Source organism: Haemorhous mexicanus, chromosome 4, assembly GCF_027477595.1.
Source record: "Haemorhous mexicanus isolate bHaeMex1 chromosome 4, bHaeMex1.pri, whole genome shotgun sequence".
Classification (NCBI taxonomy): Eukaryota; Metazoa; Chordata; class Aves; order Passeriformes; family Fringillidae; genus Haemorhous; species Haemorhous mexicanus.
The window spans coordinates 66,340,781-66,359,782 of record NC_082344.1 but is presented as its reverse complement, the minus strand read 5'-3'; the positions used below and the strand labels follow the sequence as shown (position 1 = coordinate 66,359,782).

Below are 19,002 nucleotides of genomic sequence, written 5' to 3'. Positions count from 1 at the left end.
GCTCTGTGCAAATTTAGGTCTCATCCTCAAAAATGTAATTTTTTTAGATTGAGGTAAAATAAACCCATGTCTAACATAAATTGGAGCTGTACCTAAACAATGGATCTGGATATCTCCCAACAAAAATTTTGAGGAAGAAGAAGAAAAAATTTAGCAGACACTGAAAGAGACATGAACCAAATGTTTGCCTTTCTGAACTTCACTATCATTATAAAGCTCTCCCCCGGTGATTCACACCTATGATTCAACATTGTTCATTGTTAGTTGGTTTTCCAGGTTTTATTTACAAGTAGATATTTAAAAATATATAAGAAAAATTAAAAATTAATATAGTAAAATGTTAATGAAGATTCTTAGAGATGAAAACTGCATTCCCATATCAGATGTAATACTCAAAGAATGTATCAACTGCAAAAAAAATGCTTCCTTCCTTTTTTTTTTTTAATGAATTGAAGAGACACACTTGAAAGAGAATGGTTGGAACACTTAACACACATGTTCATCAGATTTCCTCTACTTTTTCTTCTTGAAGACTAACTCAAGATTCATTCTAGTCAAATGAGTCATATTGGACGAGCTCCATTAACTTAAAATCCTGGAAGACAACAATGAAGAGGTTTCAAATGACTCTTGGACCACATAACTGGTGAAACTAAAAAAAAAAGTCTTTGAATGAAAAGAATACAAAAGATCTGCTGGTTTAGATAACTGGGAAATTGCTGAAAAAAAGATTCAATTGAGATGCACATTAGAGAATCAAGGAAGAGTGGATCTGTACATAAAACTCACTTGACTGCTTCCCACTTAATTTTCTCCAGACTCTATTGCAAATGTTGTCTTCCCACCTTCCCCTCCTTTCAGTCAGCAGAACAGTCCAAGATTTACAGCATGAACTTTTAAAATACAGGAGAAATTCTTTTAGATTCTTGCTCTGTGACAGACTTACATATAACAGTAGGATTTCCTTTGTACTCTGGTCCCTCACCTGAATAATAGAGACACCACTGTAGACTACACCTCAAATGTATGTAAGGAAAATAGATAACTACAGCAGAGTAATGAAGAACTGGCTGATGGAGTATCTAAAACAGATACATCACAGGTTCCAGTAACAAATACCAGGACAAGCCTACTGAAAGGGAAGAAACAAGAGGAACATCATTAAAGAAGTGGAAAATTAACTCATCATCTTCACTTAAACAGCACAGAAGCCTTCAAAGGTTTTTACATGTCCAATGTGGAAATTGCAGAGGCTTTGGTTAGCCTCATAAAATCCTTTCAAACAAAACCAAAAACCTCAAAAGCCCCAAAGCCTTTCTTTGGAGAACAAACACATTGTAACATTGAATTCCAACACCCAATTCATATATTGAGGAATTCATGTGGATGAAAGTTTCTTCAAAGATTGTAGAAGTATAGGACTCCTAGCAACCCAATTAACACCCAACAATCCAATTAACAGTTTAATAATCAGCTATCAGCTTTGCTGGAGTAATTTTGGGAAATACCTCTCACTCTACTTTCCAGAAAATTGAGCCTTTTGGAAATTACACATTTTTCCTCCCAAAACCAAAAATATGCTTCTTCCTTAATCCAGTCTTACACTAAAGAATCAATGGCATAGGCTAGAGGCAACATAAAATATTTTAGCAACTTCATATTTAGGCAATAGAGGGTTTACCCATTTTTCCCAAAACATATCCTGTTTTCACTTATAAATTATTGATTTCACATATTGATCCTATATCTGATAACACAGATTTTTTAAGAGCTGTTGGCAATCCCAACTGTCTTTTTAGTTGTAGCAACCTGCTCTGTAATGCCCTGCTGTGTACAGGGTGCAACTTTGCATTCATACAGTTATAGAGACTCCTTCCAATAATTACAGGTATTAATGACTGTAAATTGCTGACCTAAAAAATTCCACAGGGAAAAAAATTTAAAGAACCCAAAAGACTGCATTTGTGTCAAGCGAAGACTCAAGGAGGATCATAAACATTGCATATTCTAGAACTGGGGTTCTATTCAAAGCATTGAACATATCCAATTCAACTGGCCACAGCAGAAGGAAAACCAGTCCTCTGTAGGGAACAATAAAAGCCAGGATTACCATGGCAAGTGACTTTAGGGAGTCAGATCTCTCCTCAGGAGCTCTGGCTATTAATGTCAGAGCAACGAATAAGACGTGACCTTATTTCGCAATGCACGCAGCCGGTTCCTCTGACACCACACAGTACCAAGTCTGACCCAATGCTTCGTACACATACAGGAACCATTCACATTTCCTTATGAGAGAACATGGATGGTGATAAACAGAGCTCTTTGTACAGATGGGGGTGTTACTTGATGGAGATCCGTGAATTATACAATATGTATTTATGTACAGTACCATTTTTTCCCCTTACTAGTATCTTCTGTCATGCATTTATCAGGTACTGGTTTTGGTTAATTGCTTCATCTGCACAATGCACACACACACACATGCTCAAACTCCAAGAGTTAGCAGCATTGTGTCTTTAGTATCTACTACATATCTTTCTGTGCTGTATTTAAACATTCCTACTCTGCATATCTCGCTGTATAGCATCACAGTTATCTTTTGCAGCCCTTCATTAGTCCTTCAATATACCACAAACATCCTGCTCATTAGCCTATAATCACTCTCCTTATCAGTTACATTTTCAAGCTCCTCATTACTTTGCTGCACAGCTGCAACAATTAGCTTTTATATTCTACAGGCTGACAAAACATCACATTAGCTTCTATTAGCTGCAGCAATCTCCTATCCTCTCAGAAAGTGTTAGTTTAGGTTAGACACCTCTTCTGAAACTACTGCCTTGGTGCATTAATTCCATCACCAACAACAGCACTTGCTGACAGTACGTCTCAGAAGGTACAGCCTGTAGCCACGCTTGCACTACACAGATACATGTGATGAATCCACTCAAGCATGAAACAAGCAGTGTCACAGTGACAAAGCAGACAAGACACCGCCAGCAAGACAGGGTTATGTCTTACTTTTGCAAAAAGTAAAAGCTCTGGGTTATTTCTTCCTTAGCTTTGCAGCCATGGAAGAGCTGGGGCATGCGCTGGATCACGCTGCCCTCAAGGGGCATAGGGAATTTTTAATTTGCTTGGAGGCAAACTAAAAATTCCCCCACAATCATTCAATCCCAGTCATTTGTTCCTGTTAAAAACAAACTTATTGAAACAATTCACAGTCAAATTAACAGTGTTGAACTCCTGCTTTTTTGATCATTTCAGTAATGCTGTTTACAGTTCCTTCCCACAAACAGTTCCAGCGACCTACATGAGGGAGTAAAAAACAAAAATGAAATTTTGGGAAATAGGGAGATCAATTTCTTACCACACTTTCTTTACTGAATTCAATGTGTTGTGTAACTCACAGTTAGTATGCAGGCATTTCTCATAAGAAACAGCCCTGTGTAGATTCAGTTTCAGCAGCTGCAAGTCCAGCACTGCATTAGCAAGGAATGGAGTGTATTATGGAGCATTTGGGAGGTTTGCTATTGAGAGACTTAACTATTTCATTAAATATTCAATGAACTATTCAATTACTACCTTCAAAATTAATACTTACTACTTAATACTAGCTTCCTTTCACCTATTTAGACAATCATCTTTGGAAAAAAATTAGGTTGGGTTTAGTTTTGGTGGGGTATTTTTTGTTTGGGATTTTTTAGTTTAGGAAAAAGAAGTCTTTGTTGCTAAAATGCGATTTTCCAAAATTATGCTTACTAACTATATTGCCAGAAGTGGAAACATACATATATCACTTCCAGTATGATTTCTTCTTTATGAGTGTTGTGAAGGGAAATGAGTAATTACAAAGGAATTATTTCTTATCTCACATACTTGTGTTCTTTGGGGAAAGGAGATGGTTCAAGAATATTTTCTTGAGGTTTGCAAGGAACATTAAAATTTTCCACCATGGAAAAATGCTAGGCATTTCCCATAGCCCAGGCTTTTTATTTAAACCACTGAACACAGCTGAAATATTTCTGAAACAACTTTATTCTCAGTCAGGCAGCTTCTTGGAAGGAAAGAAACATGTTGGGATATATGAGAGAATTTGGCCTGGTGCTTTCTGACCAGAACAGCAAATTTTCTTGTAATCACTGGATAGAACTGGTTGAAATGGGAACATTTATTAAAATAAAAAAGAACTTATAATAATTTAATAAATTGCATATGCACATTCACATGCAATTATCTATTTCTCTAGCAATGGGCTCTGCCAACTATAACAGTGTTCTACTCACTCTTCAGTAAGCACAAGCTCTTCTTTAACTCCATTTGTAGCAGTTTTAGCTTTTGCTGCTGATGTGCTGATCTCTATTTATGATTGATGTGGGGGAGGTGAGAGGGAAAATGAACTATATGGCCAGGTGTAGCACTTTGTAAAAAGGTAAATTAAGTCAATGTTTTGTCAGTAATTTGAGTGTGGTATTCTGCACCTGAATCCAAATGCTTGGCAAAACTAAGGGAGTAACTGGACATTTTTAAAAAAATAAAAATCCTAAACAAGTAAATACAGAAAAATAGACTCTGGAAATGTTATCAGAGACCCACTGTTGCCCATTGTGAGTTTTCTGGAATGCTTCTCTGAAACTGCAAGTACACATCTGAGATGGAGGCAGCTCAAGTTCATCCAAGATGTGACTTCCCATGTTCCCAGTGTCAAAGGAGTGATTATTTCAAGTTAATAAAATTGCATCAGAATTAACCTTTACAAGGAATTTTAAAGCATTGTTTTGAATCTCTCTCCTTCAAAAACAGTCCATGTCAAAATAATCATCTGCCTCATCCATGTCTGCCCACAAACAATTGCCATGATGTGTCTGAATCATGAAAACATTCAGATGGTTAAACAAAATCAGGTTTTCCTAACAGGTTTAAAATCACTAAGTGTCTGTGCTGCCTGAGCTGGCAGCATGCAGAACACGATGGGGAGCAGGTAGGAATGGGAGGAGGCATTCCTCCCCTCTCAGGGTGCTGCAGCAGCCAGGGACACCTGGGAATTCCAGTACTCACAACCACTTCAGCAAGGTTTGCTTCTGCTATTTGTTAATGACCCCAATCATAATCTCAAACAGCATTCTACAGTTGCTGAAGGGGTTTTATTTATTTATTTATTTATTTATTCTGTTTCGAGCTTTCAGCAGCCCAAATTTCTCTTACAGTCATTCTCCTGTGACTGCAGTGACACCTGTGGAGGGCTGAGCCCATCAGCAGTAGTTTGGCCTGCTGTTGAACTTGGCAAGCCAGCAACACATAAAGCCCCAGCAGATGTTTCTGCTTTAATAGCAGCTCTTTCAAACCCTTGGCCAGACATAAATCCAAAATAGATCCAGAAAAGAGACAAGCAGTGCCACCATCATGGCTCTTAAAATTAGGAGGCAGAACTAGCCTTTTCTGCAGGACTCTGAGAGACCATTAGCAGCAGAAGGTGTCGGGAAGTGTTCCTATAAATTATGCTGACAGGTTAAGAGGGCCAGCCACAGCAAATGCAGCACATTTTGCACTGTGTCACGGCTTGCTAGGAAACAGGATCCTAAGACAAATACACACATTTACACAGGAGTTTCCAAATTAAGATCACACTTCATAGCAACAAGTACAGGAAGCAGCCAATTTTATGGCCATTAACACCTCCACATGGATCTATGGCGCTTCCACACCATGTTAATGAACATTCCAAAAACAAAACAGTAAGGCAACAATCCTTGGTAGAAGGGATCTTCTGAATACATGCCTTGCTAGATCTATTTTCTCAAAAGAAAACTGCACTAAGAGTGTATTTACAGCTGCCACTGTGCTTTATGGGAGAGGAGGTTGATATATACCAGGGTGACGTGCTAATACATCCATTCACTTGGTGGTGACTAACTGCCCCTAACAGAAGCCTGGTCCACTGTAAATTATTGACATGTAATTTCAAATGCAAGTTAAAACAACCCCTACAGAATAAGAATAGTTCTCAGCATCCAAAATAACTCAAAGCACTGAAGGAGCTGAAAACTTCAATCACATTCTTGTCTGACATTAAAGGAGACTAGGAAGAGAAAAAAACTGACCTAGTGTCTAAAAAGGAGGTCTTTTGTAGAAATGAAAGTTATTACCTGTTCTCCTGCTTCCCCTGTCACCTACTACTCAAGATCAGATGGAGGTGCCAGTAGCAGATGTAGCTCTGAGGCTGTTGGGGTGTCTGGGCTTTCTCACTGAGGCTGGGACAGCAGGGGATGGGCTCCTTCCTTGCACGAGCCTTGTGGTGTTTGAGGTCACCAAGAGAACAGCTGCAGATGGAGGCCAGCAAATTTCACAGTGTCCAAAAAGATGGAAAGAGATCCATGATGATGGCAGCAAGTTTATAGATAAAACAAAAATGTGAGGAGTGGCTGATATATCATTTATACATCTTGTGGAGACACAAGCAAACAGGAATCTCATGAAGCACAACAAAGAGAGGTAGAAAGTACTACATCTGGGAAGAAATAACCCCATGCATCAGTATGCACTAGAGGGCAGCAGGCTGGAAGGCAGCTTGGCAGAAAAAGCCCTGGGGGTCCTGGTGGACATCAGACCTAAGCTAACAAAGTGCCATTGCAGCAAAGGCAGAGGACAGTGTCTCAAGCTGAATCAGGAAGAGCATTTTCAGCCAGCCAAGGGAGGTGAAACCTTCCCACTCAGCAGTGCTGAGATACAGCTGCAGTGATGTGGCCCCTCAGAAGGAGAGGCGCAGACATACTGGAGTACACCCAGCAAAAAGGCACAGAGATGATTGGAGACTGGAGCAGCTATCACAAAGAGCAAGGCTGAGAGAACTGTGGCTGGTCAGCCTGGAGAAGGCTCAGGAGAGACCTTATCAATGTATATAAATAACTGATGTGAGTGTATAAAGATGGAGCCAGACTCTTCTTGGCAGTGCTCAGTGACAAGCTAAGAGGCAATGGACACAAACTGAAATACATTAAACTCCGTTTCAACATAAGAATTTTTTTTTCTTTTTTTTTTTTTTCTCTGTAGGGTGGCTGAACAGTGCAACAGGCTGCCCAGGGAACTTGTGGCATCTCCATCCTTAGAGATACTCAAAAGTCAACTGGACAAGATCTAGATAACTGTGCTTTGATCAAGGGGGCTGGATTCAATGATGTCAAAGAGCTCCTTTCCAACGTCACTCAACTTGTGATTCTGCAGTTACTGAAAGTTAAATTAGATTATTTGACTTTGCTGAAGATCCTGTGCATCAAAAGCAATTTTCTGTTTACAACCAACACAGCTAAAGCATCACCAAGTCATAGGAGGAATTCACTGCATATTTACTGGGGAATCCGCAATTTCACAAACCAAAACCAAAAGCTTTGTTATTTTGCTTTAAGTTCAGTGGAACTGAATTGTGCTTGGAGTGTGCTTGTTCCAAAGAAGTTCCTAACTGGCAGCACTGTGGATTAAGCCAACAAAAGAAACCTTCACATTTACTGACAAGAAAAGTGCTTACAACACAGAGCTTGCATAATCTTTGGATGTGAAGTCTGAAATTATAGTTGTATCCCAAACTCTACATTTGAAGTGGCACAAAAGCATTTTATCTAAATGTCATTTTGCAGTCATATAGCTCAGTCTCTGAGCTAGCTAGCTCATTCAACTGCCCAAAGCAGTCAAGCAAAAATAAAGAGAAAAAAACAGATTTGCCCAAGGAAAGCTTTTTCTTATCCTTTTCTGTTGTTGGTTCCACTCTAAACCCCCACTTCAGGGAATTTAACCTATGAAAGCTTTGGCAAACCTTTTGGTATAGGCGGTCAAGCCTACAGTTCAGAGGGAAAGTTCAGCATGACACAACTACTCTACAAATAAATGCACAGATTCCAAATTCTAGCCACTAGTCCCACCAAACATGTTTTATTAAATACCTTTTACACATTACTTGGAAACCAGCTTGATTTTACACCAGCAAATTAAAACCCAACATGCCAGCATTTGGGAAGAGATTAAGATACATTTGCTGTTCTTATTTCCAAATAATTTCCACTCCAGGAGAGTTTTTTCAAAGAAATCCAGATTCCAGTTATCATTGAGAAAAACAACAGTAAGGTGGTCAGAAGGAGTCACTCAGTGCCTACTGCCCTACATTTGTGGAAAATCTCATGGAAAACCACAGAGTGCTATCTGCTCCTCCTCTCATAAAATCATAGAATCATTTAAGTTGGAAAGGATCTCTAAGATTATCAACCAATGAACCATTAACCCACCACTGCCAAATTCCCCACATGATATACATATTTACATATATAAATATGTATAAATTTAAGTGTAATATAAATATGTGTAAATTTATATGTAAATGTATCTTGAATGCAGACTGGATCAGACTGGATCTCCAGGTATGAATTGCTTTCTTTTTACTGAGACAAATACTCATTATAATCATATATATATCTTAAAGACACATAATTCCTTGATTGCTGAATCACCTGAAGTGCTTTATCATTACAGGCATTTTATATTTTTTCTGATTTTTAATATTCTTGCTAATAACAATGAGACATTAAGTCACAATTTTGTTGTTTCTATATATTTACTTGGTAGGTAAAGGGGATTTCTTTCTTCCAGAGCCATCTGTCTAACTTTAGACTGTGTCCTCTATTAAAGTGGGAGACTGGCTGTATTTAACATTGCCATTTATTACCCCATGTCTAACATCTAACCCTGTAGAAAAAGTTCTACTGAAAATATAGGAAAATGAAAGATTGTGACACAACAGGGCATGCTAAAAAATGCCAAAATCTGTCAGTATATTGAAAGACAAAAATTACCTAACTTCTGAGCCTGTATTTGCCAAATGCATCGTCAGTGAATGCAATAGTTGAAATAAATAATTTTTTAATGTCTGTAAATTACCATCCATGAATTATCACCACTAAAACATAATTCTTAAATTAAATTTAACTTTCTTGCTTCTTTTAGTACTTAAATGTGTTCAGTACACATTTAAGTTTAGTTACTTAAAAAGTTGAGACCACTTTAACGTAATAGATTTTTGCTATTTCTAATTTTCAGAAGTAATAAACTGCAGAATACTGTGTCCTGCAGGACAATATTTCTAGGTTGTATGTAATGGTTGTTCATCATTAGCTACTATTCCAAGGATACCAAAATGGACATCATGCACATATATTTTCCAATATACACTTTTGTCATGTTCTGATCTCTCTTCTTTATTAAGAATTTGCTAGTAAAACTGATTGATAGGTATTCTTATTGTACGAGGAGAATGTGTCATTCAACTCTTTGACCTTGTCTTTACAGTAACAGTCAAGTGTCTTTGAAATTTGTTTACTTCAGAATTTACAAGAGCATTAAAGACAGGATGTCAGCACATCTCAAGTTTGAAAAGATCTTAAAACAATAATAAATGAGTTTGGACAGTAGGGTCATCTGCAACGTACTTAAAGAAAGAGACAAATTTCATTCTTCCACTTTATAGTTAAAGACAAGTAAAACCATTCTTAAACTACGCTGTGGTTTTTTTATTGGTTTGGTTTTGGTTTTTTTCAACAGAGGAAAATTATTTTTTGAGACCAAGATAGGCCACGTCACATGAGATGAAGACAGATGCAAAATACTTTCCAGAAGCAGTTACAGAACTTAAAAAGCTTTTTCTTACTTCTCACTGAGCAAGCTCTGGGCAAGTTTGAGAAGCAGCCTCAAAGGTGTTTGCTCTTTCATCAGGATGTACAATGTATAGAACTCAATTTTTCCCTCTGTCACTAACATGAGCCAGCATTCCTGCACTTCAGAGTAACAAAAAGGAGTGTGAAGGAGGATGGAAATATTTTCAAGTGCTAATGCTTTCCCTTCTTCATTAGCATTATTACATTAAAAAATTACATATGGCAATATTTTTCTTTTGTGTTTCCTAAATATTTGCGTTGCTGCATAACTGTATAATTGTCTCAGAAAGAAAAGTGATATTTTGTTCCAATTTAGAGCAGAGTCCTAATGATGCCAAAGTTGTGGCTTCGACCCCTGTATGGGCCACTCACCTAAGAGTTGAACTTGATGATCCTTTTGGCCCCCTTCCAAAAGGAGAATAAGAATATATTGTAAAAATATATTATAAGAATATTCTGCATGTGAATATAGTTACACTCTCTTTATTTACCTGCTAAGAAATTCATCTCTTCTACTGCATGAGATTAGTAAGAATAATACAAAATATGTTAATCAGATGACCCATCAAATCCCACAGAAATTGTCCTCCATATCAGTACTGTGTCTTCAGGAACTGACTAATCTAGCATAACAAGCAACAGTCACATCACGTCCCTATTTGCATTGGCCACATATGGGCTATCAGCAGCTCTGTGTGGATAGCATTTTGATTAGCACTTAAAGTTGATAATTATTTTCTTTGTTGTAGTTTTTGGATCTGTCTCAGATTTTTCTAATATTTTGCATATTTTACATAGATAAATAAACATGCATTTAAACAACTGAGCTTCAGATGCTTCCTATTCCCTCAAATATTACAAAAGGTCAGAGAAACATTTGGATTTGTCTCAATAAAGCATTAAAATTGAACAAACTGATACTTGCAGCCTCTAAGACACTAAAGGATGTAAATCTGAAGGGTATTACCATACAATCAAAGGAAGTTGTAAATAATTATAAAAATAAGTAAAATAAGAAATAGCTTTGAGTCACTTATTCTGTTAAAAATGCAAATTACAAGTAAGGAGTATTAGCTGATAATTGATAAGAAACCTCAAGTGACCCCAAATCTTTAAGTTATTCACGCTGATATTCAAAATGTAATTACTTTCAAACCACACAGTAGAGTTGGATTAATGGAACAAATACTTTAGAAGTAATCCATGAGTCATGCCTACTTATTATTATGAGGTTTGGATTACTTTTCATTTCAGCTCTCTGCCTTTACTAAATAACAATAAGTAACACAATATTCAGGCTCTCACATCTTTACACACATTCTGTCAAGTATAAAAGGAGAGAAAAGAAGAATGTTTATGTAAGATTTTTAATGAAATGTCTTAAAGAAAATACAGATTGGGTTATGCATATAGTAGGTAGATTTTCCAGGCTTTAGTTTTCTGCTTTGTGATTGTCTCTTCAAATCTTTAGGTACAGATTTGGGGAAAAAAATACCTTGTCTTTTTTAGTAAATGTGTCAAAAGGAAAAGAATGTGGGAGGGAATTAGTTCTGCTGTTCCTCAATCCCTTGAGCAGCAGAAAAACAAAGGCAGAGTATAATGAAATAGGAAGAGAGAAGCATCTTCCATGCCTTGTAGTGAAAAAGCAAAACTGCAAGGCATACAATTACTAAAGATTATGTGACCTCATCATTAGAAGACCTAAGGTCCTGAGGAGGGAAACATGATCTGTCATCCTCTGCTGCCCACCCTACCCCTACTTCCACTTCAAAGTCTATGGGCAGGAAAGCAAAATTTGCCTTTGGAGATGGTTGACCTTTAGTAACTGCATTTCCAAGTATTATCACAGCACTAATTGCATATACAATCTTTCTTTTCTACCTGCCTTTTCTGTGCCTTCCCCATGACAGTAGCATTGTTTTTTGCTACTTTTTCTTCCCATTTCATTCTTATCTCTTCGTAGTGATTACACAAGACTCAGTGTGTAGCAGAGAAAGGAGAGAGAAATGCATTTGTCCTTACTTTGAAAACTAGACATGCTAGGCACAGATTTAATCTAAATTGCCAGTACAGCATCACTAACAGCACTGATAGCAATGTCAGGCATCCTTGGACAAAGTCGAGAAGGCCTATTTGCATGTGCCTTGGAATTTTCTATTATCTTCTCTTTTAGTCTAAGAACACTTGGTGTCTATTTACTGTCCTGTCTCAGAAAAGAGAAGACAAATTCCTTAAATATCAGGTATAATATCTGCAGGCAGCTGATTCCAAAAATGTTAAATAAGGGGCTCTCTGTCAGAATATTTCAAATATCACCATACACTGCCAATTGAAAACAACACACCTGCAGTGCAGTTCCACAGCTCAGCTGTGAAGCACTGGCCCATGGGCTTGCAGACCTCACTTGCCACTCTTACCACCCTAGTTTCCATTATAACTGAGAAAAGGTGAAACTGAGAATGGTGAAACAATTTGCACTTCCTGAAAAACGTAAATATTCTGCAAAGATGCATACAGGAAGGGAAGAGGTGCTAGGAGCCAAAAACCAGTTCATCCTTTAAGACCCCCTTTAAAAAGGCACCTACCTAAGCAAATCACTTGGAATCAAGCTCTGTGATTTCTACGTATATGAACACTAAATTCATCTCAATACACCAGTATACCACAGAACACTGTTAATATGTTTTTCAGACAAATCACTGTTTACAAAGTATCAATGATAGTTGCTTCAGAATATTTGTAAAGTAATTCTTGACCTGTATCTTGTTTGAAAAAAAATGAAATGTTACCTTATGCCCTGGCAGAGGTCAGGTAAATTTAGTTTTGCCTGATCAACCTGACATGTAGAGAACCAGAGTTCTGCCTTTAGCATTTGTGATTACAAATTCTGACTGCCATCCTCAAGAATTCTCTAATGCATAGTAAAAATCTATTGATTTGGAAAATCCTTTTGCCATTTGCTGAAGTCTTTGTAGAAGATGAACAAAAGACATGTCTAGACAGGACTGAAATAAATTAATTCTCAAATATGAGCTAATATTCACAGAAAACAATATTCTGTTGCTTGACTCAAGCAGAACAAGAGATTCAATTAGGCATGTGGCTTATTTGATATCCTGTATCCTAGCACAAGACTTGGCTCCCCAGCCTGCTGCCATATGCTTCCTGTTTGAAACCAAACTCAACAGCAACCTCAAACACACTCAAATACAGAGAAGAGTTCTGAGGGAAAATTAATTTCCACAATCTTCCCCTGGGTTGCACCTTCTCTGATTCCATGATGGTATTGGCTTGCCAGTTAATCCTCACTGTGTGAGTACTGTTACCATGCTGTCCACCAAATTGCCTCCACAGAACAAAACAATGCCAGCTCCTAACCTCAGAATAAAAACCTGCAGATCGAAGCAGAGGACCTACACTGGGTCCAGTCTGCTCCTAGAGAACAACAGTCAATTTCGAAAAAGAGTGATATGAAAAATGGAATTGGGTCTACATGCCATGAAGTTCATGGTAACAATTCCTATCAGGGCTGATTCTGCTAATATGCCACACTGAAGCTCCCAGATACACCCAGGAGCTTGGAAGAACTCGCAGAAGACAAGATCTAATGACAGCTGCCCTTCTCAGTTGTGGAGGTTTTTCACAGGAGCCAGAGCTCCTGGTCACCTTGTGCTCATGAGGAAAACCACCTGCTCATCCAGAGGCTAGTAACTATTCCAGCATTATTCCTCCATTTCTCTGCCACTATCCCTGCTGATGCAGAACAACAACACTTTCTTACTTAACAATTCATTCTTAAAGGGGTCCTTCATAAAGTAAATGTTAATTTCCTACTGCCCTTCACTACAGACAAGCATTAAGAAATACATGATTTCATCTTGAAATCTGCTAATCCAAGTGGTTAAAAATCATTTCAGTTGAGAACATGTTCCCATCCAAAGCAAAAGTTATTTCCATAATCAAAATCACTGTTTCTCCTCCCCAACTTGAGACCATCTCAACAGAAGTGTGCAGGGGGAGCAGTTCAAGAGAGTTTTTTTGTTCACTTCATGAACCACTTGTAACAGAACTTCATAACCTTGAACAAGTCTCTCAATTATTCTTTGTGTACTGCATATGCATTCAATGATGCTCTCTTGCCTGAGCACTCCCCAGACACACTGCTCCTCTCTTTGGAACTAATAGTGACTGAACAGAAGTATAAGAGGTAATTTGACTGAACAGAACTGTAAAACAAAAGTGATCTCTGCTGCATGGAGATGCAGAACAATTACCATACCTGTCCCAACAAACCTATTCACAGAACAATGCTTCTTTAGCTGGTCTGCACATCTTCCTTTCTGGCAGTGTTTTGCCACTAGAAAACATCCCTGTTTCAGTATCAACTATGGAATTACTCGGTTAATGTGTTTTGGAATAATTCAGCTTTCATAAAGATTTGATTTCACTATGGAAATGTCAAAATGTCATCAGTCAGTAGCACAAACATTTCTTAGCTCCTCTTCTTCACCTACATTTGGTGAGTGTTCATATTTGTCTGAAAATGTGTGCAGGTGGAAAGGGCTGTACCACGTGACAGTCATATAAACCAACCTCCAGCTAAAGCCCTGCAGCTATTGCCATGGACACTACTCACATCCTCCAGTAACAGTGGGCTACTCCTAATAGCAAAGACATCAATGGATTTTCTTTTCTTTTTTAAATGGATATTGAATCAAGCAATAAAGGGATCTGATTCCAGTGTTCTGCCTTTATTATGGAGCTGACATCTGTGTACAACAGCAAATTCATTTACAACTTGGCCCATGGCACAGGGTTGGGAACTAGATTATTTTTAAGGTCCGTTCAACCCAAGCCATTCTATGATTCTATGAACTTTTCATGAGAATCCAGGAGAGCAAACAGGGCTGTTTTCTGTATTTGACAGCATAAACCCACGAGGAAATGCTGCAGCTTGGAACAAACAAGCCTGATAGAAATTGTTCCTTCTTCCAGATCTGAAAGATATTTCAGATAACAGAACTGAAAATGCATTAGGGCAGAAATGTGAACATATGCAAAGCATGAAAAAGCTAAAGGAACCTTCTTGATTTGAGCATAAGTCATAATTAGAAAATTCCAATTTCTTGCCACAGTGCCTAAAAATATTAAATCTTTGTATACAGTATTAATTTTTTGTATACAAGTACTGTAAAAATAACTTTCAACTCAGCAAAAGTGTTTCAGTCCTCAATCCTTCCATTACTGAACAGTAGATCTAAAGACACATTTCCTGCATACCTGTAATCCACATTGACAGAGGCACCTCTCAGGATTAAAAACATGTTTCCTCTATGAAAAATGAAAAATGAAACATCCTGGTGGCAGGCAGAACAGCTGCCAACTGCTGGATTACTGGTGAACCACTCATCTCTAGAAAGGATTCCTTCAGGCATCCCATCCACCTCAAACACCCCAGGGCACCCTGCCTGCTCTGCCTTGCCCACCTCCACCTTGGCAAAGGCAATTACAGGGATACAAGAAACTGAATCTTTTGCCTCTCTCAAATTCCAGTCAGCTCCTGCTGTAGGCTATTCCTCTCTGTGATAGAGGCATCTCAATGCTTTTCAATCTGAGTTTATGCCACTTTAAATGACAGTATCATGCCACACAGAACAGCATAGAGTAACAATGAAACCCAAGGAATAGAGGCAAATTTTGCTTTATTGCACCATTGCTATGGAAGGTGGTAACAAGCCCTAATGCCACACAGGGCAATGTGCCACTGGAGTCTATTAACTTTCAAAATATGTTTCATTTACCACCAAGACGTCAGAGCAGATAAAAGTGTTTATTTTAGGCATGGTCATAAAGGAAGCTTTTCAGAAGGAAGAGACAATTTACCACATACTGGAAGGATAAGAACATCTGACTTTACCCTACTACAGGTACATTTAATAATTATTGATCAATGTAACAGTATGGATCTGCCTAACATAAGAAACTCTAACAATGTAAATTTAAGCAATATTACCTGTAGGTGACATTTTTCAGGCTTTAAGTACACAAAGCAGCAAGTAGTCCCAAAGCCCAAAATTTCTTTTCTGATAATATCAATTTTCCATTAGAATCACAGCAAACAAACAAAAAAATCCACAGAGAAATCCAGACATCAGGGCTGCAAGTTTCTTCAAAAGATGCCTACTTAATTTCCATCACTGCCAGGGCAGGTAAATTATACTTTATCCCTAACAGATGTTTGTTTGCACATTTATTAACCTCCAGTAATGAAGATGTAAAAACTCTCTCAGGAAAAGAATCCAAACAGTATAACACTGTTAAGTTTTTCCTATTTTCTAACTTGTGTTTTCTTTGCTGACACTTAAGCTTGCTATTCACCATCTAGCATTATGCATTTAGAGTCTGCCTCCTCTTTGCTGGTATTTTTTACTATATTCGATTAACACATTACCTGCTGACTGCTATTCTTTAAAGTAAAACCCCCACATTCTTCTGGTCTTTGTCACAGGTCAGTTGTTAGATCTTCCTTCACCCCCGCTTCTCTTTAGGCTCACTCCCATCTGATACCAAATTGACCAGAAGGACTAATCTGTGTCTTTCATACATAAAATATACATATATTTCAGTGTGAGGTTTGACTTTTCTGCATCACAAAGACAGCACTGATGTTCAGTTTGTGGTTAATTTTAAACTCAAGCTTTATTTCTGTAAAATTTCCAGTTAATTGGCACCTGTGAAGCTGTCAATTCCTGCTGAAGTGGAAAAGTTTGCCCTTAGACCTATTAATTAATCTCCTCTGGTTTTCCCATCATTTCCTCAGTTTGCCAACATCATATTGAATCCCAGTTCTGTCTTCCAACAACACTAAGAAACGTTTCAGATTGCAAGATATACAGATAAAATATATACACTGTCTATTCCATCCAGCAGATCAGTAATAAAGATGGATTGACTCCAAACACAGAGTTGTCAGGAGAATCTCCTTCAACTCACTTTTCTGTTTTTCCAGTGAAGCTGACTGTGAATAGGTCTTTAGATCACCTCTTCACCTTCTAAGTAGCAGCTTCATTCTACTATTCACCCCTAGATACTGGTTTGCTTTCCATGAGACCATCAAAATGTTTGGACAAAAATCAAGAACTGGATACTCTAAAATTACTTTATGGAAAGTGACCAATTAAAGCAATAAAATGTAGATGCCTTTAACTGAACTCACACTGATAATCCCATCATCCTACATGCCAGATTTCCATCAACTTCGAGGCTCAGCACTGAAATATTAACAATTCACATCATAATTCCAGTACTTACAAATGAGATGTGGTATACAACAGCAAAGGAGATAATTTACTGTAGTCCTTTCCATGCTACCCACAGAAAGAAAAATTTAAAACTACAGCAGTAGGGGATAAAATATTGCTTTTAGACACTAACTTGAGTAGGTCTTGTGACTAGAACTATGTTTGGTGGAGAAATCTGAGAGAGGATTATAGAGTTGTCATTTGTAACAGGTATAATCCCTTATAGTGCAAAGTCAGGAGATTTCAGATTTGGGACTGCAGAGAAATCCAGATCCATATGCACGACTGCCTTGTGTCCCTGGCCAAAAGAATTACAGTGTTGGACATTCAGAAGCCAGTTTTGAACATGATCTGGATGCAGTAGAGTATGTACTTGTGATAGACTTCCACTGCTCACATTCCAAATACATCACTTTTCTTGTGCTAAATTCAAAAGAACTGCCCACAATAATTTGTCTATATCAATGCCTGTAGGATGGGTAAAAGAAGAAATAGCAAGACATTTTGAAAAAATAAAAGAAAACAGGTAAATTTTATCCTAAAACATAACAGAATAGCCTAATATGAAGACAGACATGAAGAGCTGAATCCATATAGCATGGGAAACAATGAGTTGCAGAGGATTTTGGCAGAGTAAATTTAACAATGACAGCCAGTATAGTATGACAACAAAACTATAGTTTAACAAAAGGAAACAGCCTCTGATATCAACACGTTTAGGTTTCATTGGATGCAAAATAGCCAAGCTTCTCCATACTTAAAGCAGAGGTGGTTTATTCAGCACTGAAAAGGCATTTCCTCTCAATTTATCTTTGCTGAGAGAGAATTTCCCAGGTTTCCCCAGAGCCAGAAGCACATGCTAAAATGAGAAAGTTTAATCAATTCTAAATACTTCTTCAGCTTATGTCTGAGTGAGGGGGGGGGGGGTATTTGTCTCTTGTCTCACAATTAAATGGAAAGGACTTTTTCATATGACATGACAGAAATTTAAAAGTGATTTCTAAGAAGGTGCTTCACAATGCAAATCCAGGTAAAAGCAACATTATTTCTTCCTGTCTAATTCTTTAAGGGTGTGTCTGTGACAAGGCAAACCCAAAACATGTCTGAACAGTATTTCATTATAGTTTATAATATTCTGCCACATTCAAAAGTCAAAACTAATAGAAAGCATTAATATGAAGCAAATTTAATACATGAGAGAAGGAAATGTATCTGCAGTGCATCTTATGCTAATCTTCTCACATGACACAACAATGCTCAGATCAAGACCTTTTGGCAAATAAAATATCATATATATGTATCTACACACACATAAATATGTATGTGGTGTTACACATTTTTATTATTTATTTGGAATTTGGGTAAGTCTATCCATACACTCTGGTATTACTGAGATTGTATCATTTCCTCTACTGACATTTCTTTTTTCTCACCTTACAATGATTCCTCCCTTCACAGCTGGGCAGGAAACCATTTTCTTGTCATAAAATCTTTGAGACTCCATATTGCTATGGTTTGACTTAGGATGAAAATAAGGGTAAAAGAACAACAAACCAAAAGACTTTATCAATATATCCACTAGTCCTGTGGGAACCCTTGGTTCAACTTCTGAGATAGGTGTTTGTATATGCGTGGCTCCACAGAACTCCCAGCCACAAACTGGAAATTTTGGTAAAAGGATTCTTGGAGAAACCAGTACAGGCCTGTAAAAGCTTTATTTCCATAAATGTAAATGTACATTAAAAAAAAGAAAAAAGAAAAAAGACCACAAGCCATGTTCAGACTGACCCTCATTTTATGCACTTAATGAAAGCTGGGGAAAGCACAGAGCCAGGAGGAGAGTACACACTTTATCCCAGAGTGACTGTTGGCAGAGTAGAAGTAAAGTCAAATGGGAATGAGTGTGTAACTCAGTATTCTGTTTTAATCCTATTCACAGCAACTGACTGATAAGAAATAAATGAATATAGTTTTAGTACAATTACTAAAATATTTTAGTTTTAATATAG

General features: G+C 37.6%; 1 protein-coding gene across 2 annotated transcripts in view; it reads right to left on the bottom strand.

Moving 5' to 3' along the window:
- SORCS2 (sortilin related VPS10 domain containing receptor 2) overlaps positions 1-19,002 on the bottom strand; it is a 533,743-nt gene that overhangs the window by 239,861 nt on the left and 274,880 nt on the right. The window lies entirely within an intron of this gene.